The sequence below is a fragment of the Drosophila melanogaster genome, chromosome 3L, assembly GCF_000001215.4.
Source record: "Drosophila melanogaster chromosome 3L".
NCBI lineage: Eukaryota > Metazoa > Arthropoda > Insecta > Diptera > Drosophilidae > Drosophila > Drosophila melanogaster.
The window spans coordinates 20,045,261-20,071,173 of record NT_037436.4 but is presented as its reverse complement, the minus strand read 5'-3'; the positions used below and the strand labels follow the sequence as shown (position 1 = coordinate 20,071,173).

Genomic DNA, 25,913 nt, shown 5'->3' with positions numbered 1-25,913 from the left:
CTATGGTCAATAAATGTTTTCATACAAATAGCAAAAACAAAACGCACCAAATTGAGAATACATTTAAATGGCTTTATATTTCTGGAATTTGGGATATTTAACTCTGAATTGCTGACTAGTTTTGGTTTTAGCACCTGCAGTACCTGCAGTTGTTTTCTCCACATGCCACCGTAAATATAATTAAATTTCTCTATATTTGCGAATGACACTACCCTTGAATTTTATTGCCAATCGTTAACCTTTTATGCACATTGTTTTATTACCCAATCGAATTTGAATTCGTAAATTCGCATTTGGGCCGAATGGTCGAATGGCCCAAATGCATTTGCCACTTTTCCAGACCCCCCAATCAATCACACTAAAAGTGCATAATGGTGTTGTAAAATCAAAGAGTCTGATTAAAGCGATACGCAAGCGATACCAAGTTCGTAAATATCGAGAGTTCGGCAAACATGCCACGCCCCCATCCATTTTGGGGGGAGTGCAAGTGTGCCACTGCATGTGTGTGAGTACGGATTTAACGGCTACAATAACAAGGACTTTGGCTGCTTATCAGACAGACACCCACACTCCCACGCCCGCAGAGGAATAACATTATTTCAATATGTACTTACACTCGATGCGAAATGTTTTTGGCATTGGCTGGCAATAAAAAAATTATTGCCTGGCATTTACTTGTTCACGCGATCGTCGCAGTCCTCATTCCTCATTCCACGGATCTGGAATCGGATTTGGAATGGGATCCGGAGGTTTTAGGTGCTTCGAAACATGTGTTCCCTTCGGCATTTCCAAGGGGAGTTAGAACTCTGATATAAAATATATAAGTGTTTTACGAGGGCAAAAACTCAGTGGCTTAGCGGGGTGCTCAATAAACGCTTTAAAAATAAGTTGGGCCAATTACAGCCTTCTTTTTTGGTAACAAAGTATCTTGTACTTGATAAATTGTAGCTCTATTCCAATAATTTGTTTACTAAGGGAAGACTATCCCCTTTTGCCACGCCACTGACATGCGAATAAAGTGTCTTAAGAGCACTTCGGCACTTTGGGATAGGTATATCAAATCGTCTTTACGCCGACGGCAGCTGGTGGTGAATAAGCCAACTTGAATGACAGACAGATATTCGATGTGGAAATGAACGCATTTAATGAAGTTCCCTCTTTGCCGAAAGGAAGTCTCTAATTGATGCCTGAACACATGCCAGTTAGCCTCCTTTTCATGTGGTAATCGATAGTGTGGCAGCTGGCTACCAGATTTACCACAGATTTTCCAATTATCAGAGTGGCTGATATGGAAAAAAGAGCCAAGTGCTGTGCAGAAGAATGGAACATACAAAGAGCCCCATATTAATTAAGGAATGATAAACCTAAAATGCCTCTGAAACTATTAACTGAAACATAGAGCAGTCTAAAGAGTTCAGGCGAAGCTAATTTTTTTTTCTAAAACTTAAATATTACATTTTGTAACTGAATTCCCTTGACTTAACATCGAAACCCATTCAACCAATGCAATTCGCACTCCATTCAAAGTGTTTGGCCAGCAAGCTAGCCCAATATGTATGTGTTGCCAGTGTTTGCCTGGTAGAGTGCTGGTGCCCATATGGTCATCGGGTCAAAACAAATAACAAACACGGCCATTAGAGCCCGGCGAATATCCACAGAAAGAGCCATGGACTTGGCCAATTAAGCAATTACGCTAACAAGCTTTATTATGTTGGGTAAGCAAGGCTGAAGCCAACAATGGGTGGCTAGGCAAACTGGCCAAGGTGTTGAGCAAACAATTAAAACGGAAAGCGGAAAGGACAGCAGAGGGATGGCATCCGATTCCGGTTCTAGTCTGGGATTCTCGAGTCCTGCAGCCTTGGAGTCTTGGAGCCAAGACCACTTTAAAGTGGGCCAAATTAGGTGCTAAGGACAGCCTGCGGGAAATTTATGAGTAAAAACTTTATTTTTCCTGTTTGCCCATCGGCATAAATTATAGAAAACAAGGGACCTTCCATCGGACCCCCGAGGTTGTTGCCTGTCCGCAGAGGGAAATGCGAAAAGAAGGAAAACTTTCGACACATTGAAATTGATGGTCATAAATTTTATTGACTTGTTGTCGGGCTGCTCAGTAAAATGTATATATAATGTATATGTAAGGACCTGCTCTGCTCCATCAGCTTGATGCCTCTCTTTATGCGGCAAGCGATTATGAGGAGGCACCCAGACATGTTGAACTAGGCTTAGTTAAACAGTCCTGCCGTTTAACTCACTCATCCAAAGTGCCCCAGGACAATTACGACTGTTCGGGGTGAGTCTGTGTATATATATATATATATATACCGATATATATATATGTAGAGCCATGTCCGGCACGTAGAGTTTCCCGGATGAGGCAGCCGCCGGAATTTCTAGCTGACTTGGCACCCATTCGATTTACACTGGATGGAGCGGGATTGATCAAATTAAAAGATTAACAATATTTTTTCAATTTTTCAATTTAAACGCATCGCCTCGTGGAGAAACATGTTTAGCAAACAAATACGAAAAAATGATTTACTAGAAGAACATTTAGATGGAGGGGATAAAATCAACAAGAAGCTGCTTGGATTTATTGCCTGCAAAACTTTTGAAAGTGGTTTCAGTGGCTTAGCATTTATATAATAATAATTTCTAAGAAATAGTATCAGTTCCTTAAAATCGATGATCGATGATAAGCTAATGAAATTGCCGGAAATCGATTTCATTTCTCCGAGTGTCATGTTCATTCCAAGGAAAGTGCGTCAGAGTGTGTGATGGCTTAATGTCTGGCTGCATTCAGTCTTTGTTATTGATGAAAATTGTCCATAAAAGCGAGCCAAGTTTATGCTCCATTAAATGCCATAAAAGGCGTTTGCCATGACTTATATGTGAGGAACGTGGCAGACAGTGGTCAGGTTGGACTTAAGCAGTGGCCAACAGTGTTAGTACGTACATATATATATACGTCTAATTTATTCTTGAAGTTTTCCCTTTGATCCCTGACACTTTATGGGAATGGGAGAGAAGGTCCTGGTTTTGAACCTAGTTCTGGTTCTGGTCTTGCCCCATCTCCTCGATTCGCCCGTGTTGACAGCAGAGCTTAGCGCCACTTAATATGAGCCAAAGGCAATATTAACTTGACAGTGGCTCATCCAACTGGGAAATCGAGACGGGGTGTGGCTCAGCTCTGGTGGCCTCTAGAGCTGTCTTCATTAGCTGCTTTATTAACAGTTAATTAAATTTTGTGTTTAATGATTGACGAGACAAAAGTCGAGAGGGCGGTTGGGTGCTAAAGCTAATATTAAAAATGCTTGCGGCTTGGCATTTATTAAAGTTCCCGAAAATGGCAATTTTGGGCTGAAGGAAACCGACGTTTCCTAGGCTTTGCCAAACCGGCAATTACAAGTTTAATGAAACGAGAAATGCCTTTTATAATAATTGGCCAAGCAAAAATACCCGAACAGTTTGAGCACAAGTAATTTTCGGAATAATGGTGGTGCCAGCTGACCCTCTGGTTTTCTGCAATGGCCAGAAAATCCCTTTCAAAATAACTGAAATCTAATTACACATTCTGCACAGAAATTCTCGCATGCTTCAGGATTCAGGATTGGAATTCACTCTTTCATTCCTCTCGAGGAGTGCGAGTGAAGGACGTATGCCCTTCAAAAGGTTCAAATACATAATTATGCAGCTCAGAGTCTCGAATGACAGCCGTGTAAAACATGGAACCCCAAGCAAACAAAAAAAAAAAAAGGAAAAACAAAAAGCTGCGGCAGAGTCAGCCAGGGGTGGTAATTGGGTTGGAGTCGTGGAGTTCCCGGGTAGAGAGCCGGAGCCCGTCGAGCCGCCCGAGAAGTACCTTGGAACACCAGCCATCCCGGCTGGTGGAAGTGTCTAGGCGGAGGACTCCACCTGTCAGCAGGTGGCGTTGCCAGGGACTTAAAGGGCGTCAAGGAAAAGTTCGCTTGGCTTGAGAGCCTGTCATCAACGAGCCGTGGACTAGGGAATTTTTTCAGCCATTTCTTAATTTATGTGCGAGCGAAGGCAAACAGAATCTGAATGCTAAAAAATAAACAATGTAGACGGGCCTCGGCGAAATGCTTATATTTAAAGAGTTTGTGCTTTAATACCTTCGAGGGGAAAAGCCCACCGTTGCCTGGAAAAAAAAATAGTAAAAGCCACGAAAAACTTTCACGTGAGAGGATAAAAAGGCGTATAAGAAAACAAGAAAGTGAAAGGAAAATCCTTCCATGGAAATTACAATAGACCGCTGAAATATTATCATAAATGCGAACGCAGATGAGTTTTTCATTCTGTGTGAATACGAGTTAGTGCGGAATGGCGACTTTTTGATGTTCTTTGAAAAGTACGCATTAAGTTTTAAAAAACTATAATTTTTGATTATGATGATAAACACTAGCGTGCAGAATAGTTGAAGCCATAAGATGGGTTCAGAAAATAATTCAATTGCAGAACATAAGATTTTCTGAGAAAAATATAATTTTTGTTTATCACATTTCGAACATTTTTCTTTTTTTTTTTGCCCAACGTCAGGCTTCAGCTTGTCAGATGGTTATAGTCGAAATTCTGTCTACAAGAGGGGAAAATCCTGACAAATTTCTGCCTCATAATTCATCGGGCACAGGTAGAGAGGGAAAACGGCCACAAGGCATACAAATTCCACAAAAAGAGAGGAAAATGTCACCAGAAAAGCTTGGCTTGAAAAAATCTCAGCTTTTTCATCGATTTTCTTACTTCACCAGTTGGGCTACCGAAAGTGTCTGTTCCTTAGCCCTGTTGAGGGTCATTAGAGAAAATTGTAATTAAAGTGTCGGTCAAAATCAATCACGTTAAAGCAACAAATCACGTTGAAGGGGGAAAAAGAAGGTATAGCCGAAATGAAAAGCGACGGGAAAAATCCTGAGCATTAACATTATTTTAACCAAGGGAGCTACATACACCGAGTGTTGCGATTCAGTGTTCAGATTGGTATCTCAGCCAGACAGATTCCAGCTCGTGCCACATAAGGCAGCGATTTCTCTTGTTCTTTTTGGAGACAACATGGAAGCGACCTGCATGTCATTAAGCCACAGGCATCCCCACAAGTGACGGGAAAAATCATCAGTCATTTTCGACGGGCCTTTCCGTCAATGACAATCAGGCTGAGTGCGTCGCGGTATTCGGCTTGCGATCCAAATCAATCGGTGAGCGGACAGTTTGAGCAAAGCCAGCTTTTAAATCAGATATAATTCAGTATGTAAAGGCGGCTTGGAGGCGTTTCTGGCAGCTCTGATGGATTGCCTATCTTAGTAATTAATTAGGAACTGAAGGGTAGTGGCTGCTCTTGAAACGAGCTTGCACTCTTAAATTAAAACTTAATATTTTTAACAAGATTATAACTCTTTATAAAGCCACTAAAACTGAGAACATTTTACTTTTATGAAGAAAAAAAATATTTCTTTAGAAAATTAAATGAAATATCATGATTGCTAATTTCTTCGCAAATGTGAGGAATATGGGAATATGTACTAAAAAGGGATATTTACCATAAAACAAGCAGCATCGACAAGCTCCAAATAACTTCTTATCGAAGGAATTGATGTATTTTATTATTTCTGCTGTTTGCCCAACTTGATTTCTTTAATTTTTCCGCATCCCAATAGGATTTCCTTTTCGCTTGGATACGCGTGTCCGACAGCCACAACAACTACCACCCTACGTGCCTGGCATATCAATAATATGCATATAAATTAAAGAAAGCGATGGCCGTTTGACAATTTCCGACCAGCTCAACTTATACATTATTGAAGCGACAAAAGTGAATTAAAATTAAATTTTACGTTTATTTCCCCGCGCGTGTATTATATATAGTACCCACTCTTCCCCGAAGACCGCCGCAGGCAAATTACTTTTATAAACTCTCTGACAAACCACATCCCGCCGAAGTCCTTCAAAATTCGCTTGGGAGACCGCAGTGGGTATTGTGTGAGGGGAAAAATATTTGAGAAATTTAATTTTGTCTAAAAGAAGACAGAAAATAATGGGGGAAGAGCTCACTCACTTTAAGTTGCTGGCCCCGCTTATTGCTTTCATAATATTGTCTAAGCTCAAGTTAATATTTTGAATAATGCCACATCGTTTGAGCGTCTAAGTGAGTCCCCTGGTCGCTGGATATTTATGGCTTCAGATATATCAGCGCCAGCAGCAGTCACAGGGCACAGAACACAGAACTTAGTGGCCCGAAGAAAACCGTAGCACACTTTTCAGCGCCCTCGAAATGATTCACCATTTCTCTTAGCCTTAACTCGCGCCTTTTGGCCAATAGTGCATAGTAGTAGTGGGACGTGAATGAATTGAAAACAAGTTGCTAAATCAGGGTCACAAATGGATGTTTGACAACTTTGTTGGCAGGAAAATAAAAGGATTGCTTTTCCGATAAGAAGTCAGCTTATGGTATGTTTGTACGAATCAGTACAAGCAATACCACTTATTGTTATTTCATTTAACGCTTTTTTGTCCAATATTAATCAAAAACAACAGTGTAAATAAAATTCCACGCCCAAAAAGAATATTAATCCCCCAACTCATCGCATAGTCCGTTGGCACTTAATATTCAGAAATAATACCCCAAAATAGAATCATATTTAAAGTGCATCGCCCTAGGTGGCATATTTGAGTAAGCGGATGGCTCAAGAGCTCAGACCTCACTTAACCCCGTCGACTCAAAGACTTGGCATAAGGTCACTGTACATGGCCTCGACTAAGTTAAATTTCCAGGCAGATTTCCATGGACTTAGCCAGTATTGAACTCTGTCTACCCGGCCTAAAAACGGAGCTCCCTTCCTGACGGCAGTAAATATTTGCACGAGGACTGTCCACACAGTCCACAGTGGAATCCTTTTTTTGGCATACAGATTTTCCACCCAATACTGGGGTGGTTTTGAGAGGTGAAGAAGCAGCTCTTTTTCCGGCCCACTCTCGCAATGTAAATCTATTTTAATGTATGCAGCAATTAAAAATACATCAGTTTACTTTCGGGCGCCTTTGACAGCATTCACTTCCTGGGCCTACGTCCTTCGTCGTGTCATTTAATGCGCCATTTTGGGCTCATTAAATTTCATAGCGTTAAATGTTCCCATGTTCCATGCATACATTGAATAATTTTTTGTAATAATTTCCCTCGGCATAATTCAAGGCACCCAGTGAAGGAATTGAAGTGCCGGCTGATGCCTTAACTCAGCCATTAAACGGTGATATCAGTGCGACACCTTCATTTACATAAAGACCAACACGTGTCGGCGACTGTCATTGAACTGTCATCCGATTCCGTTACGAGTCCTTTCCGCCGAGTTCTCTCCTCTATCTCCATCTCCTCCATTCACTTCCTGTTTTGCCTAATTACGCCCTGTGGAAAATTCATTAAATGCCCGACACCCCAATCCGTCGTCTGTCTACACTGTCTAACTCGGCTAAATTTAGTCCGCATCGCAATTCATTAAAAAGAACATCCTTCTCGGCGAGCTGTTGAGCCGAGGTCCTTGGAATCCCTGTGGTTGTCTGGCTGTGGGGTATCCTCTCCCCTCCAACTCAACATATGTTCTCAGGACCACAGAGTTTGTTTGCCTCGCCATCTAATTGCGGCCAACTTAAAATCCACTCCAGTCATGAGCGCTTCTAAAGGACAATTGCATGTGGCTGACATTTGAAGATGTGAGCAATCCAGATTACAAGTACTCAGGTGTTGTCAGTCAGTCCAAATAGGAACTGGAAAATTAAATAAATAATGCAACGTATTAAATAAATGATCAGCTTTACAGCTATAAACTAAATAATAAACCCGGCCTATGAAATAAATCTCACACTTTTTAATTACCGAATACTTAAATTCACTATACGTTCAATTTTCTACTGTACAGAAAATAAGGAAAAAGGCAACTTTTGTCCATCAAAATTAAACATTTTCTGCACTTGCACTTCCTAGTTCGTTATTGATTTTTTTATTGCTTTGTTTTGCTAAACATTTTATAGCCATTTCTTATTTGTTTTCCTGAAAGAACTTCCAGAAACTAGGCTACGAAACACAGCACTGAAAAGACATCCTAAGACCAATAAGAACAATAGCAAAGCAATAAAAGAAACTTTTGTTTTTTGGGGACACATTTCGGGAGCATCGATGGGAATGGGAAACAAGCGCAAAAGTACAATCATTAAAATTAATTACACAAACATTAATGTGCCGCTGGCAATTAGGGTCCCAAACCGACAGAGGTGAGACCCACTTCCTGTCAAGGACTCCGATTGGCAGACCGCAGCCAAGTAATTTCTTCACGCACCCCAAACACCGAAAGAAAAAACCCATGTATTTTAGTTATAAATTATTAGCCATTCCTCTTTCAATTCTAGTTGAATATATCATAAATAATGGTCGAAATCGAATAAAGAACAAAAATTTTAATACTTAAACTAACATAAAATCCTCGCAGTGTAACACTCCCACAAGGATTCCCGCAAAACACACACAATCACAGTCGACAATAATGAATACTTAATAAGGCGGCGTTCGAGGCGGTCGGACTTTCAGTTCCAGCTGAGGACAAACAAAGGCCAAAGACCATGGCTAAGGCTGCGGGCCAAGTTTACCTTTGTTTGGACCACCTGTCCACCTCCAGCTGCCATCAATGGGTCCTTCTCCTGGTCCAGGTCGTGGTCCTTGTTCGTTGTCCTGCTTTTCGCCTCCTTTGTTACTTTTCCCCTTGTTAGGCGGCAAATTTTATTTCAATTATCAACACCAAAGCGAACGGCATTTCAAGCATTCAAGTTGATTTAATTTGTCAACAGCAACGTGTCGGTTGAACCCGAAAGCCAGCTGTGATTTTTTGTGCACTTACACTTTCGCTTCGGACTAAACAATTTGAGTGCCAGCTGAGCGCTTTACATTTTCTTTTGTTCGATGTGAATTCGAACTCAAAGCATTCAAAGCTAGTTGAATGCCATTCATAAATGTGATTGATTTAAAATTATTTTAATTCTACTTATTTAATCTGTGTGTAACTAAACAGTTTAAAAACCTTGCGCTAAGGTATAAATTGAGACTTTATTTATCTCAATTTATATTTCAATATTAGCCCCTGTATCTCGTGGCCCCAAAAATATACACAAAAATATATTTGACAAATTCAGAGTCCTGCCAAATTCCCATTTTAAATTAATGACAATCCCAGCACGAAACATCCGCCGGCTTTCTATCGAAAGTGTGGATAGTCGACCGCAGTTTGAACATTATTTTTGTGGAACTTTACTCAGAATTGATATTACAGTTTTAATTAAAATTTACAATAATGTTCGTTAGCCGAAGTCAAAAGCCAATTTAATAAGTATGCGTGGTACAAGACCACAAGTTAAATAAATATACGTAGCAGGTTTTTCGCAGAATAATGTCCAGCAAAAATTGTGTGAATTTGAATGTAATTTAAATACAGAATACTAGCCAACACACACAATACACTTTAATTGAATTGCTTAAATAATAAAGACGGGATTAAGGTCACTCGACATGCCAACCGCAGCACGACTCCACTGCGTATACGTAATGTAAACGTACATTATTCTGCAGTGAGAAATGGAAAAAAGACGAGGGGGCTTTAGCTGTCTCTTATGCAACAAGTGGTTAATGCTAATTAGGACTTTCCGGGTGAGGACGAACAAGGACATTACGATGACGACAACAATACTCGTAAGATGCCGATGTGATGGCGATGTCAACAAGGACAGGCAGGCAAACACTATCGAGAGCGGAGTCTGGGTCTCAAATATTCACTACCGCCTGCAATCCGATGCTCCTTTAATTAAGCAGACTGCTGGAGCCTGATGATGGGTATTCAGGCATATGGCCATAATATTATTTCAATGCAGGGAATTTTCTGTTTGCTTACTAGAGTAACTTCAGCACGATAATAAGGGTCTTAGAAGCTGATTTAGATTTAATGAGCTGATTTAAGCTGATTTGATGTACTTACTGAGGCAATTAAGCAGTTTGCACTATTATTAATGTTAAATTTTATCTGCTTGGCCCCACGTGTTGTTGTCATTAAAGCGAAATACTCTGTGTGAGCCCTGAATTTCAATATTGGGCTCATTGAAAGGCGATTTGCGATTGGTAGACGCAAGATGGCAAACAAATTGGCATAAGCCGCTTGCAAGTGAAGAGGTATTACGACCTTCTTGGGGCTTTTGGTTAAAGTGGGCGACATGTGCATATTACAATGTGGGCGGTCTTATTTAGCCACTGTGTGAGTGTGGTGTGTGGTATTAATAAATCATTAAACTGAGAATTCCCTGTAAAAATAGCTAACTACACCACAAGAACATATGTATATATTTCTGCAAGTCAATCTATCTGCCAACGCCGAAAGCAATCTAAACTCCATTCCTCTTTGTGTTTTTTTTTTACAGATTTTCGAAACGCATTTCTAAGCAACCGACGTGGACGGACTCTTATTGAATTGTGCCAGTAATTCAAGCCAAAATAATGCAGGGAAACGCCAGCTGGAATTCGGATGTCCTTTTGTAAACCGCACTCAACATGGATGGGCAGAAAAATGCTGATAAATGGCAAATCAAGTGACAACGATGCCGAAAGGGAGGTTGTCTAGCAATTGGCTGAAACAGCTACAAAAGTCATTGATATCAGATGTTTGTACATATATCTATATGTATACAATATATATTTTATGGATGGTGTATGTGGTGTGTAAGTGGGTGTGTTAATGGAGTGTGCCGAGGGCAGAACTGCCGCTTTATACTGCTATTTTTTGTCGAATTTTCCGCCGCCATTCAAGCCGCGACAATTGCCGGGCCATTTCGCATATTTACAATGCCTCGCAGGGTGATTCCAACTCCAAATTCCCCAAAGAGCAGTTTGCCTTTGTCGTTTTCAATTTGTACCTACTCGCAACAACTGCCAGACGACACTTGTCGTTTTGGTTTTTGGCTTTCGCCAGTCGCACGGAATTAAATTTCGGGCGAGCTCTTTTTATCCCCAATTGTGTGGAAATATGTCAGCTACAAACTCGTTTTCCTGGGCCCACCAGAACACAAGAACAATAATTTGCTCGACTCGGAAATGCAAACATTCCCACGGCCGATGGAGTTCTATAAGGCAAAAAAAAAAAAAAGAAAGGCTGAAGTGCATAAGCTGACATTGATGAGATTTGCACCGGGTTGTTGAATTTACGAGTTTTAAACTTGACTGACAGTTGGCATCGGCCGAAATTGAAACGGAATTTGAACGGGAAACGATTTAAATCCTTTCCCTTAATGCACAACTTGTCACAGAAACCAAAGAAAGATGAACATTTTTTTGGGAGAAGTTCACTTCATTCACCTTTAAATGGGGTTACATTTCCATTCGTGTAATTTTTCCGCAATAATTTAGCGTTTTGTTTCCCACTTTTCCATCGAATTCCGGCTATTTTAGTGGGGCTATATCCGAATATAAAGGCATCAGGATTGACTAAACTAACTTTAAATGCTGGCAGTCGAGCAAATAAAACTGTTTTATCACGAAATAAAGTGTCAGGTCTAAGGTAGCCATTTACTTAATTTTAAGCTGCTCGACATGCTTGTAAAGTATTTCAGAGCTTAGGTAAAAACTAAAAGAATTATAGTAAATATATACATGTATAGGTATTAAATTGTAAGATTACCGACTAAGCGCATCAAATGCTAGAAGTTAAAGGAGTATGAAAATGAGTTGTCAAAAACATGGAGATACAAAACCAAAAGTACGCAAAGTTAATGCTGACCATGAGCCCCGCTTTTGAAAGTTTAAGTCTGGCTTTCAAAAACAAGTCACATGATTTGGTGTACTTTTGGTTTTTTCCGCTTTGACCACATGTTTCTACTGCGTATACGTAATTATAGTTAATGTTAGTCAGCGTTTAAATAAGCTAAGTTAACTGATAGGATGTTTCCGAATACTCACTAATTGTTCGATAAGCTAAAGTTAATTTAAGCTGGCATTCAAGCACGAAAGGGTCTCATGAAAGTAATAGGAATTTTCTATATATCCAATAATGTTAACGAAATTTGATGAGTTATTAGCTACAATTTAATGTTGGCTGTTGTATCAATGTATTATGAACGAGTAAGATAAGTTATGGAAACTTCGAAGGGCATTTTAATAGACAAGGAAAAAGTTATTATTGTATATCCGCAGGCTTAAGGGAATATTATAAATATTTTAAGCGAGATCATACAACTTATTGTATTATTACGAAAAGTGAAACTCAACTTAAGCTAGTACTTAAGGCATTTTAAAATGGGTTCTAAGCTAGAAAGGGAAAACACTTGAATTATTTGATGTGAGTACGAATATCTTAAGCTAAATGTTGTTAATTCAACACCCACTAGTTAAGGGTTGTGTTTGTAGAACGTAAATGTTAAACAAGAAAAACAATTGGAAATAAATTTAAAACGATCAACATGAAACTCTAAACAATATAAAAGCCACGCTAAAATCGCATGTTAAAAACGCATAATTGTAATAACAATGAGACACAGCTGAGTATTAATGTTAAAGTAAAAAAAAACTATACTTGTAGCCGAAAAAGATGTTTTAAAATACGGATTACCGACACACGAATAAATAATGGATGTTGAAACAAATGGTGTGCCTGTTTAAATGAATGTGGGTCTGAATACCATCTTAAAGAATCTCCATCTACATAATACGAGTAAACTAATCCCCGAGGAATGCAAACTGTTTCATCTTCTCAGCATGTGACAAAGTTGAATGTTCTGCTGGCGTGCTTTGATCAAATAAACAAACAAATGACAAACTGGGAGAAATGTGCAGACAGGCGATTTGTCACTAGGTAATTTATGTACGCAGTTGAGTGTAGAGAGGGGATAATGCCCTCAACTGGGTCAACAGGACTAAGAAGGACTCACATGAATACCGCGCCGCAGGTCAGTGCATCAAGGACGACAAGGTGTGTTCATTCCTGGGGTTCAATTAAAACGATGGCATGCGAAAAGTTTGACGATGAAGTTCATAACCGGATCGAACAATGCAGAAAACTTTGTTCCGTCTCGAATGAAAGTTATGCCCTTGCAAGTTATTTCCAATATCCTTGCGAATGCCTATTGAACTGGCTTGGATTGCTATGTAACTTCTCCGAGATGTGTAATTTACTTATATGAGCACCTAAGTGGATAGCGAATGCCACATCCAGTGGCTAAATAGGTAGTTGTTTATCAATTAGAGCCCTTTGCCAGGATGCCTTTAAATTGGTAACACCACCATAATTTCCTATGAGTTGTGATTCGAAAAGCAAACTCATTGACAGCCATTTAGTCTTTAATTTCCATTATTGCCCTTAGCTTGCGCATTTATTGCGCAATTATCAAATGAAAGGTCCTTTGATTTTGATGATTACTGTTCGGCATTTGCACTTAAAGCCCTGGTTAACCAATATTACCATGGCAACACGATAATTTCGCAAATGTGGCCAATGGTTGGGCGGTTGGGCGATTAAAATTATGATAAATCAAGGGCTGATGGATGACGATTTAGTCGAACGATGATATAATACTGACTGGGCAAACTTGTTTGCACAGCTAACCAAATTAATCGCCATGACGCTGTTTAACAACTGTGTGTAAAATTATAATAAAATGAATTAAGCGTAAGCATACAAATTTATGTTGCTATCAAGTTAGTTCGATTTGAACTCCGTTCGATCCGGATTCCGGTCTGAGCTATTCCGGATCGGACTCCTACATTTTCCTGACATCTCTCACGAGAACCCATTTCAAAATAGCTTTTAAGGAAGAAAACTAATAAACTGTCCCGAGCAGAGCACTTCATCAAGCCGGAGGGTCCTGTCAACTTGTGCTTACCTGGCCTGAAATTTAATCGTTACGAATGTGCGGTCGTAAGTCATAGTCCTGCGACTCGGAGTCCGGAGTCCAAGGACCCCCGGGCGGCGGCATTGAGTTAAGTGGCATTATTTGGTTACCCAGACGAATAAAAATATACATATATATGGCCCATGAAGAAAATATTTTTTCTTAAATTTACATTCGCTTTCCTTTCCAGAGGTGCATCAAATAAATGAGTCCCTGTGTAAGGATATTATACTTTTACTGAACAAATCTTAAATGAAAAATTTCTACAAAATCACTAGAATCAACCTGTTATTGTAAAAAGATACATACGTACACAGTTTGTCAAATGAAAAGTCCTTTCAAATAATTTAAATTCACACCATATTAAAATGGAATTTCAAATTATATCGCCATCGCACATCAACTTTGGGAAACTAGTTTTTTGAAAATCCTTTTATTTGCACCTGTGCGCCCGCATTTCAGCCACATAAATTGTCATTATAGCGAATAAAGAACAACAGATCTGTTGTTTGCTGTTCACTGGTTTCGAGACTGTTTTGTCTGTTTTTGTTTTTTTTTTTTTTTTGATTTTTTTGTGATGGTCAAGTCCTGGAAACTATTTTTGTGGCTCTGGCCACTGGCAGCAAAAGTTATTTGTTGTGGGTTTCTTACCCATTCTTTCTCACTGCAATAAAATTGTTTTGTGACATGGATTGTATGGAACTAAACGTTGAACGGGGGCTGGAACAACGAAAAGCAGGACGATAAAGCAAATGAGACGTCAGCCGAGAGTAGTTTACAAATTGCTGTTTTATTGCAAAATGAGTATGATGGAGTAGCCAACTAGTTAGCTGTCACAAGGAGCAAAGCTACTGAACACGCTTAAATGGAGTCCTTTAAGCGCTCAAATGGCAAAGAGAGCGGAACTTAAGACAAAGTCCCTCGGGTGCGAAAAAGTTCAATAGAGTGAAGCCAAAAAGCAAATAAATTCAATTAAAATTGAACGACACTCTGACACATGTAAGCAGGCACTTCCACGGGTATCCTCGTCTAGGCAAAGAGGTCCTGGAAACCACTTTACCAACACATTCCGACCTCGGAAAACAACAGGAACAACACACTGAGCCCCGAAAGTTTCCTTTGTCACTGTGTCTGTGGGTTTTTCCAAAACTTTCGGCGTGAAATGTGTCAATCAAAAGCAGCAGCTCAAAACAACAGAACTTGCGCCAAGTCAAACAGTCGAGTTCGGCGGCTTCCTCTCGGAACGAAATATAATCAGCGAAATTTAAGAAATGTTACGGGTCGGATGAATTTCGAAGTTTCCCGATTAATTATTAAAAGCGAAAAGAGGGTACAGGCTAAGGATAAGTTATATTATTACCTTATTTATAATTTAATATAATAATAAGATGATCTCTATAAAGTTTTAAATTTATTTTAAATTTATTAAATTGCTTTATTCACTTTATTAGTTCTTAACCCGTTACTCGTAGACTAAAAGGGTATACTAGATCCGTTAAAAAGTATTTATGTGTGTAACATGCAGAAGAAAGTGATTCCGACTATATAAAGTATATATATTCTTGATCAGGATCAATACCCGAGTCGATCTAGCCATGTCCGTCTGTCCGAATGAATGAAATCTCGCGTTCGCTTTCGCACTAGCTGAGTAGCGGGTATCTGTTAGTCGGGGAACTTGACTATAGCATTCTCTCTTAATTCTCTCTCTTTAATTTTGGTATGTCTATACAAATGTAGTTTTTTGCTTACCAATGCTGTCTATAGAATGCTTCATAATGGCCATAAAGAAAATGATTTTTGAAACTAAATAAATTTAATAATATTTAAGACTAAGTGCCAGATGTTTATTATACCCACATGCAAACCAAGGGACATGCATGGAAAATACCGTTTCATTAAAAAGGAGGAAATATGTCTGCTGCAGGAAACGCTGGTAATAAGTAGCTGAAGTAGTTAGTAGTTACAAAGTAATTCAGCTGAACTTTCACATGCAGCGAACTTTCAAGCCAATTGCCGACGCCTTGAGGATATGTAACTGCCTTGCAAGGATGGCTGGAAAAACCTAATGAAATTGTCTCCGGCACGGTTTACAAAACACTCGCCCAACAAATGGCAAATTAAGTTTGGGAAATGGTTTCCACTTACGGACATGGCAGGTTGTTCCAGCTACCGCTCCTATAGCTTTTCCTGCTACCGAACCGTGGGAAAAGTGGGGAAAGCCAGCCAAATGGCTGACAATTGCACGCCAGTCGAGCCAGTTGACTGCTCAGTTGCAGTCCAACCCAGTGCTCGGGATCGGGATCTGTTTTGTCCGGGCTGAGTCCCAGGACAGGATTTCATGTTCTGGCATTCCCAAATGGCTTTCAACTAGTTAAACTGGCAGAAACAGCAGCCAGTTCGCCCTTTTAAACGTCGCAATGGAAGCCTCAGATTGCCCCTGTGTGTGCTGCCCGAAAAGTCTGCGAAAAACTTTACCCGCTATTGAATTAAATACTTTGACTTCCTGATTCCACTTTGGGTTTGGTAATATATTAAGGCAGGGCTCTAAGAGTTCTAAGAGTTTTCCAGAGAATAAATACACATTTACCGAAGATGGTATAATATAATTTTGTAAAGTATATATGACCATCCAAGGGCCTTACCTTTAAAGGTAAGCTCCATTTTCGCAGACAATTAACTAATACTTTATGGTCCCTGCTTTAACCACAGAGAAGTTACACACATTCTAATGCTTAAACGGCGAAACGCATTAGCAAATTAAATAGGTAGCAAGTGGAAAAAGTTTGCAGAAGTGCAAGGACAACATAATAACTTCTGGTTTCGAAAAATATCCTTGAGGGCTTGATAAGGTCTGAACAACTTTAAGTTACCCTATAATTTGTTTAACCAAATTAAAATAGGTTGAATGAGAAACATGTGCGCTGCCCAACTTATTCTTCAAATATTTATTTCATTTTAAAAAGAAAATAATACTTGCCATTGCTTTGTAGGTACTTTATAAAATAAATAACATATTTTTAGATAAACAAAAATATATGTAATTTTATATCACGGCAACATCACAAAAGTTTTGAACGTACGCCCGTCGAGAGTATTGACACAAAGTGCTCACAGGAAGCGCATTCAGCAGAATCAGCAGGGAAAAATTCCCTTACGTGGAGTCCGTGGCCGAACCCACAGCTCTCACAATTCTCCCAGATTTCCCCATTTTCCCATTTCCCTCTTTCCTCCTGCTGGCCGGCAGTTTGTTTGCATTCGCAGTATCTAATGACTTTTGGCTGGAGGCTGCTGTGTTTGTGTCTGTGTCAAGGAAACAAAGAGTTCCAGCACTTAAGTGCAATGCAATGACTGTCCCCAAAAGGGCGAGACAAACAGAACAAAAAACAGGATATGCATTCTCATTTTTGAAGCATATTGAAGTACATGGCTCCATTTTTAAGATTTTTATTTAGAAAAATGTATATTCTATTATTTATTATTGTTTTATATTCTATTAATAGAAGAGTAATCTGTTTTAATATTATATTTTGCTATTTTAACAAAATAAATTCCAAACTACTTACAAAATTCGAAATATATGTATAACTTAAAAAAAAAATAAAAGGCAACTGCTTTTTCCGATTAATGGGTATTTGAAGAACTGGCAGTTTGAATGACTAAATATGAACTTGGCCAGCAGTTGACACTCATACTTGGCGTTTTGACCGTGCCAAAAGTTGTGCACATAGCCAAACAGAAGAGAGACAGGAGAACAGGATGGACACAAAGACACCCAGTGACCAACACATACATAAGTAATTGCATTTGAGCAGTATAAAACACTTCCGGTTCATTAAACTGGCTGGCTCGAGGCGACTTGTAATGGTGTCCTGCAAAATGCACATGCATAAACATTGGACCAGTTCTAATGACCCCATACTACACTGACTTCCTGATTTTGCTTTTATTGGTTCAGCTTTTGCCCAGGATAATTAAAAACTAATGCTAAAAAGTTTGGCCGTGAGAAAAAACCATAATAATATTGGAATATGGAGGTCAGGCTACCGCCATTGAAATCACAATTCATACTTTTTTATAACAGATAAAAACTTCAAATAATAATTCTGAATTTAAATAGGCAGCAGGATTTCAACTGAATTTTATCCTCTGCAATGCTTATATTATTTTTCCGCATCAAATCCTTTGAGAGAGATAAATATTTGCATAGACACTTGGAAACAAAGCGAAGGACCTGCCCGGAAGTAGACGGCGAGTGCGACAGGAAGTTGTATATCTAACTAACTTTGGATAGTTTTTCTTTGCAGCTACGCAGAGTAAGCAGAAGAAACTTAGATAAACAGCTGCCTAAATTGTATAAACTGTTGGGTAATTAGTAAGACTCAATCCTTGAAACTTTGGCTTTCCCTTTTTGCATTCCAAGCAGTCATGAGAGATGAATGTAGAATAATTTTTCCGTCGACTAACTTTGCAGTTTCAAATTCAAAATCTGAACTTGATGGTGCCCATTTTTCCAGCGCCAAGTGCTCATTGGCATATGGAAGTTTAAGCGATTTGTTTAACACGAACATATGTTAAATGTTGATTTTTCATTTGCCATTGCCCAGGATGTGCAAAGGACATGCTAAGGGATGAAAATCCGAGCCAAATGCGGTGAGCAGGACAATGGAAAAGGCAGTGGCGACAGCGAAACCAGAGAAATGGCAGAACAAGCAAATCAAATGAAACCCTTCATCAAGTGCAAAACATTTTTGGGTGCGACGAGTGTCACAAAAGGAAGACATTGCCAAAAAAAAAGCTGATTTGATAAACGGACGAAAAACGTGCAGAGGATTTCCCTTGTTTGCCACTGTATGTGTAGCAGCTAACTTGGTTACCGGGTTTACAAGCACAACGAGGGAAAAGGCTAAAAACAAATCCCACTGCCATTGATTTCCGTCCATCCATCTACATTCACATTTGTGGGTTCTGCGGTCGTTGTTTTGCATTTTTTGTTCCCTTTTCCAGTCTGTGAATCCCTCGCAAAAAGTCCATGGCTAAGCATAAGGCCAGAAGACATTTGGTCTAATCTTAAAGCCCGAAGAGCCCATCTCCTGACCTGTTGATGGCTTTAACTCGGCCAATTCCTTCGGGTGCTCCGTGCTGCCTTCCACCTTCAGTTGCTCAATCAACCAAGTTGTCTATATTGAGTATGCTTCATTGGCTTTGACCGATTCACTTTGAATTCAAAAAGTAACCTGTCAAGTCAGGTGAAATAATAGACAAGACGGAATTTTTCAGTACGTCGACTAAGAGGAATAGCAGCGAGGAAAGCATTCAAAACAATGTCAAAATAATATATTTTTGATTTTTATTTAAATTAACATGCTTAACGTTGGATTGTCATAAAGCAACATCTCCAGGTTTGTACGTACGATTTTAAAGCATTCCTTCGGCTTAAACATATCTTTAAATAATTTAGTTTCTATTGATTATTCTATTTATTAATAAATTTATTTAACAGGCATATATATTAACAAATATTCTTACTTCGATATAGCATAATACTTTCATTGTATACTTTGTAAGTATAAATGTAGAATGTAAAAAATGAATGTCAAAATAATGTTTTTGATAATGTAAAACTACAATATTTATCATAATAACATAACATTAAATTACATATTTTCTAATGCTGTATAGCAAGTAGAGCTCAGTTTTCCTCTGTCCTTTTGCTGACAAACTAACTCTAATGAAATCGGACAGCAGTGGGTGAGTGCGAAAAGGTCAGTGGTCAATGGCAGTTTCTGATATTGATTGCATTTTGCACTTGCGGGCACTGGCTGTCACTCCGGATGTTTGGCTCCAGATGATTGAGAGCCGTGACACTTTTCAACCCGAAAAAGAAAAGTGGTTGCAGCGAAAATGTAATGCCCGGGAAATGAAATACAGTTTAGTGACAAGTCCGTTGGCGAACAATTCAAGACAATAAATACTCTAAGCGCGAATACTCGTTTCATGGAGCATATTACGCATACGCCGAGTAAACATATTAATTATACGCCCTCGACATTGGCTGGCTGTAAATTGTGCGGAAATTCCAGGGCAGACAATAAATCAAAATATTTATTTACGATTGCCGTCTATAGGAAAGCCGTTAGCGAAAGGCTGGCCCATATCGCCATCTCGTTTTCAATATGCGTATTCCCTTTTGCAATATTCATAAGCGTCCTGACTGTTTGTGTTTGAGTTTTTGCTCTTGGCTGATGGGCTGATGGGTGAGTGTGGTGCTGTGGTAGCTGGGCTGCTGACTCCGGTTTTCTGGGTGGGTGCGAATCCCCACCCGCATGTGGCACAAGCAAATATTTATATTTGTGCAAAATGTGATAGTGGTGTGGTGGTGGTTTCGCTGGTGTTGTCGTGGCCTTCGCATTTCTGTGCCGCTGTCATTGTTGCTGCTCCTGCGGATGCCTCTTGTTTTGCGGCTTGTGCTGTGGCAAATAACAAAACTACCGCCGCCAGCTCCAGACTTTATGATACCTAAGCAAATGTTTTCCAAATTATGTAAACTGGCTATAAGATTTATGCGGAGGGAGTAAAGTGACACGGAGAAATGACATGCAAACAGCAGCTAACAGACATTTGAAAACATTTTGGAAAGTACTAATAATATTATCAAATTAAATTAGCATTCAGCTAACCAATATAGATGCGTTCAACTATATATGCTAAGAACACTCTAAACGTTTTTATTCTGAATTAGACACATCTGTTTTAAATTAGACAGACCGTAATAATGTATGTAGAAAATTATAGATTCATCAAAACTTTAAAATTAACAAAACTCGTATAATACAATATTCAATATATGTGATATACCCGAATTACCTTTTGGCTACCGTGGGAAAAAACATTGTGTCATAAAATGCATAAATTACAAATTCAATTTCGCAAAAGACGATGACCGCATTTTTAAAACATTTTTTCCTGATAGAGGAGCAAAAAAAAGTGCCGATGCGAACAGCTGAATGGAGTTTGCTGGAATAGTGGAAATTTAATTGAGATTAAAAGGCACTGCAACAAACTAATTAAACTCAAGAAAGTCAGGCGAAACCATCAATACATACATTGAGGTGAAAGTGAGGCCGGGAAACTGATTACCTGTCCAAATGAAATTAACACCTCATTGCACAAGCCGGAATTCGATTAAAATTCTGATAATGTGAATATCAAATTCCATCGAGAGGCTAAAGGGCTTGAATTTAAGTAGTTGCACAAGTCCAACTCAACGGGGGCTTTAAATTTCATCACAAAAGTCCAGTAGACACATGTGAACAAGTTAGAAATACTATATATACTTTTATCTGACCACAAAGTCAAGTGCAAAGTTAATCAAATTTAATGCATTAAAATTAAAGCATTCGCCATTTACAATTTATGTTTTGTATAAATATTATTCGGAGAATGGCAGACAGTCTGTAATGGACATTGGCTCTCGACCCACCCCACAGAATGTCACCTTTGACCCGAAACTTCCGTCCTTCCCTTACTTCGTTTTACGCTTCAATAATTTATATTTCAATTTTCAAGATTGACGTTTCAATGCACGAACACCAACGCATTTGGCACGAAAATGACTTGGGGAAAGTGAACAAATAAAAACGTTGCCTACTTCCCTGCGCATAATTATGTTGAGGATGTTAACCAGCCATTTTTTCGTCCTTCGAGAGATTCGTTGAATTTTGTTGAAATTTAAAACCAATTTGTTTGAGTTTCTGCCCTTTTGCCAAAAACTCTTGGCAGTTGCCAGCCTTTTTGTGCTAATTAAGCAAAGGGAAAGGAAAGCCGGGCAATATTTTTCTTAATAGGGCGAAGGCGAGACTTAAAGTAATAAAGTACAGAGCTCGACTGAGGAATACCAAAAAAAGGGAGTGGAATGGCTGATCTTTCCCTTTGTTATTATACTTTTATTCCAGCCTTAACACGTTTTTAATATATTGAAGTGTACATATCTACGGCAAAGGCATTTTCATTAAAGTACTCATGGCCGGATTAGGGATTACCTCTTTCTCAAACATCGAAAGTGGAAAAGTTTGGCGAAACTTTCGGGACCGACATGGTTCAATACTTAGCGCAACTTCCGGTTCGGTTTCATTTGAAGTTTATTTCACTCAGTTTGGGCAGCTGCTCGAATGGAAAAGTAAATCAAAGCGATTACCATTTAACAAACTAGATCAAGGGCGAAAGGAGGCTCGACTTATTAATTACTTGAACAATTTTATTAGCATCCTTTCCATAGAAATGGAAAATGTTCCCAAATGGAAACCCAATTTTACCCATAATTAAAAAGCACCAAAACAGCACGCGAAATAAAAAGCCAAAGTTGAGCAATTGAGGAGGACAGGAGACAGACAACCATAAAGGGCTAAAAACAACGAAATAAAGCTGAAATGTTTCATTGCAAACTTCTGACACAGTTTTTAATTAAAAATGTTTAATAGTTTTGTTGGCGACAGTTGACAGAAGCAACCTCCATTCATAAAGACAAACTCACTGTCGAAAAAAAAGCAGAAAAAACACTAGAAACAGAAAAAAGCCCTTGAAAAAGGATTTGTGCTGAAAACGAGGATATGAATTAATTAAGGAGTTATTTTTAATATTATTACCTATTACTTACTTTATTGGAAAACATATTTAAACAAGGTGCATAATTACACATTTAATGTCTCTAAAAAAGTTTATTTATCCTTAAACTAAGGTCGCTGTCAATTTAGAGAATTAAACAAACGTTTAAATGTATGTATGTACATGCAATCTTCCAAAAAGCCAGGCTCCATATTCCTTCGCCCATTAACAAGGACATCAACACGGAAGAGCGACAGGTGGTCAACTAATATTTTATTTTGCTGTCATGTATATGCATGTGGAATGCACAAATAAATGCAAAAAGCGTTTGCGATATTTATGTTCACGCACGCAGATAAAAGTGACAGGGGAGTGCAGAACGAAGTATACCTGGCCATTAATGCATTCCGATTGCCGAGCAACCGGAAACGGAAGCCGAAGGCAGGGGCTGTTGCGACGCCATTTTGGCGCAAAGCTTCGCCGCCTGCCAACAAACACGTACTCAGCCAGCAGCTCCGTACCATTTGCAGCTTCCTCGATTTGGCCATAAAAACACCAGCTCCGCCAGCCAGCATCCTTAAGTGCAGCTTTGTCGTCCTGGGAACTGGGGAATGTTGAATGGGGATGGGAATGGGGATGGCTTGCAAGACATGGCTATATATCTAAATGGATTTCCTGGGCGACATCCACATCGCTTCTGCGTCGAGCGGTGACATTAATTGCATAAGTGCAATCAATGCCACTGCAGCTAAGAAAAATGTCATAAATGCATTTTAGCCAAGCAACTTCAGCGGGGAATTGTCATTCTCTGCGCAGGAAGTCGGTGGTCTGTCGGGAAAACAGAATGGCAGAATCGTAATGGCAATTTCCGTTTTGTCCGCCGCTGCAATTAAAGCTTACTATAAATTAAGTTTATTTTCTTCCGGAGTTGACAATTCCAGTTGCGATATGAGATATGAATGAGAATATGAATTACGATTCCCAAGGCACTAAATGAAATATAGAAAAAGAAGCTTCGAATTCTTCACATTAAACGGAAGACAACAACTAAACTATATGCGCCTCCTCCTGTCTCCTTGGCTTTGGTTAAAGTCAATGGATTTGTCCTGCTCATCCACAGCCGATGTAAGACCCTAATTTTCCCTCCCAATGACTTGGAAAGCCCGGATCCGTTTGTACAATCATAATCGCTGGCTGTCGCAACCGCAAAACCGAATCAAGAACTCAATTGCTTCACCTTCAAAAGCGTTTCCGCAACCTCTAACACTTGCCTTGTGTTCATACGCGCCATACACGGGAAGTAATTAAAATTAAACGCCAACGCACATAAGCACATAATGCTTGAGGGAGAGATAATTACACTGGAAAAATCATACCCACAAAAAGAAATTGGTGTGAAGTGAAAGTGTTGAAAGTTGAGTTCGAACTTCGAAGGGTAATTCTTTTTTATTTTAGGTCCTGTAAATTTTAAGAGAATTTTGATAAATTATATTTAGAATAAGATTTTAGGCACTAAGCGCACTCTTTAAATTTATAAGCTAATAATTTTTAAGTTACTTATATTTTCCTATGGAAAAATATTTTAAACGTGCCAAAGGACTGAGTATCCTTCCTTTGCATTGTCCAATTTTTGGGCAGTGCATCCTCGACATTCCTGGAAGGAGTGCGACTCCAACTGATATCGCATGTAGTGTGTTTGCTGGTGTGGCAAACGCCACATGAGCGTGGGACTTTGTTGGCTGAGTCCTGGCTGTTTGTCATATACCGCTAATATTGCTGAGCCGTTGGCTGTGGCTTAACATTCAATATGGGCGGGAAATACGATGTAGAGTGGTGGGTGGTGGTGGGACGCCTGCTAATGTCAAGGGGCCGGATGGCAGCATGCACTTAATTGCCAGGCGAACAAGAGCACAACATTTCAATATCGCCATAGACATCGAAATGTTATTAAGCCATTGCATATTACATCGGGGCACACTTCATTCGAAGACTTTCCACTACCAATTAGTAAGACAGGCTGGTGCACTCGGCATTCGGAACACGTGCCTCTTAATTGGCGTCTAATCCTCCAGAGACATTTAATATGCAAACTAAAAGTGCTCAAACCTGAATGCAGTCAGTTGCCATCAAAATTCTGCAGGCACCTGCATCTTTTTGAATGCGCAACATAAAAAGTGTACTGAAATATTGAGCAACTCAAAACATAAAGTACTATTTCCTGTTAAATATCTACCTAAGTATTTAAATTTCTACAACTAAATGGTTATTAAGTTATCATTTGCATTCCTTTCATGATTTACGATACGTATTTTGTTGGGATCTGATTCCGAACAAACTCATAAAATGTATACTCATTTAAAACCCCACATATCGAAAATTTTCACTTAAAGCAAAATCTGGCAAGCTTCAAAGCCAGATAATTGCACTTATGTGGGCTATTTGTTGTACTAAATTGTTCGTCATTTGGTTTTTGGATACTCATATTTCCCCAAGGATCCAAGGACTCCTCCAATCCCCATGTACACTTATATATATACACATAAAGCGCTGTGGCTTGCTGCTATATCATGCGACATGCGTCAATATTAAATTAAAGCGATAACAAATTGTAATTACGCAGCATGTGGCGCAGCGCGGAAAACACCTCCCACTGGCCACCAATTCTCCACCATCCCGATTCTCGACCCGATCGGTGGAGTCTGGGGCTAATGGAGTTTCGGCTGCGAGCGCAGTGCGGCACATAAATATCCAAATTGACATAAATTAGTGGAGATTGAAAAAATTGGCGTGGAGTGCGCGGTATGGGATATGCCATCAGCCAAGTGGCCATTGCCTTTGCCATCGACATCGCCATCGCCATCCTTTGTCTTTGTCTTGGGCTCTGTGGCCCTGGCCCATTGGATTTGTGTAAAGCTGTCGTGCAGCATTAAATACCCGTACTCTTATGCTCACACGCTCACACACACACGTCCTGTCCTTCGTCCTGCGGCATAAATAAGAAGCCAAATAAGGTCAACCGATAAATTTCAATTTGATTGCCCCGAGGCACGTCACTTGGCTGCAGAGCACAACCAGTTGCTTTCGAATCATGGAATGGATTGGAGAATGGGGACTAAACCTGATCAGGTGAATGTGAACTTAAGGACCCTTTCATCTGGGCACGATTAAGGTACGATTAAGCTGGACTGATTGTAACAATTTCAAACTAACACAATGCTTCTTTACTTTCAATCAAACTATATCTTAGTTGGAGTCTATTCACAATGATAATGGGCAATTCAGTCCACGGATTTAACACCTAAAATAGCACAAGTAACTTTAACAACATATACTTCCTTCTTGCCCACCAAAGCCGTTTGCTTTTCAATTCGCAGATCCTAACATGTGCTGTGGATTTATGG

At 39.4% G+C, this 25,913-nt stretch overlaps 1 protein-coding gene across 2 annotated transcripts in view, besides 1 other annotated feature; it reads left to right on the top strand.

Moving 5' to 3' along the window:
• Positions 1-12,663, top strand: part of sNPF-R (short neuropeptide F receptor) — a 30,497-nt gene extending 17,834 nt beyond the window's left edge. Inside the window, exon 3 of one of the 2 annotated variants that reach the window (NM_001275157.1) lies at positions 10,453-12,663. The gene's annotated coding sequence lies outside the window, so the exon portion shown is untranslated. The remainder of the gene's footprint in view (positions 1-10,452) is intronic. The other variant, NM_079452.3, reaches the window with a different exon arrangement.
• Positions 12,664-15,539: 2,876 nt separating this feature from the next.
• Positions 15,540-15,607: a mobile genetic element.
• Positions 15,608-25,913: the final 10,306 nt, after the last annotated feature.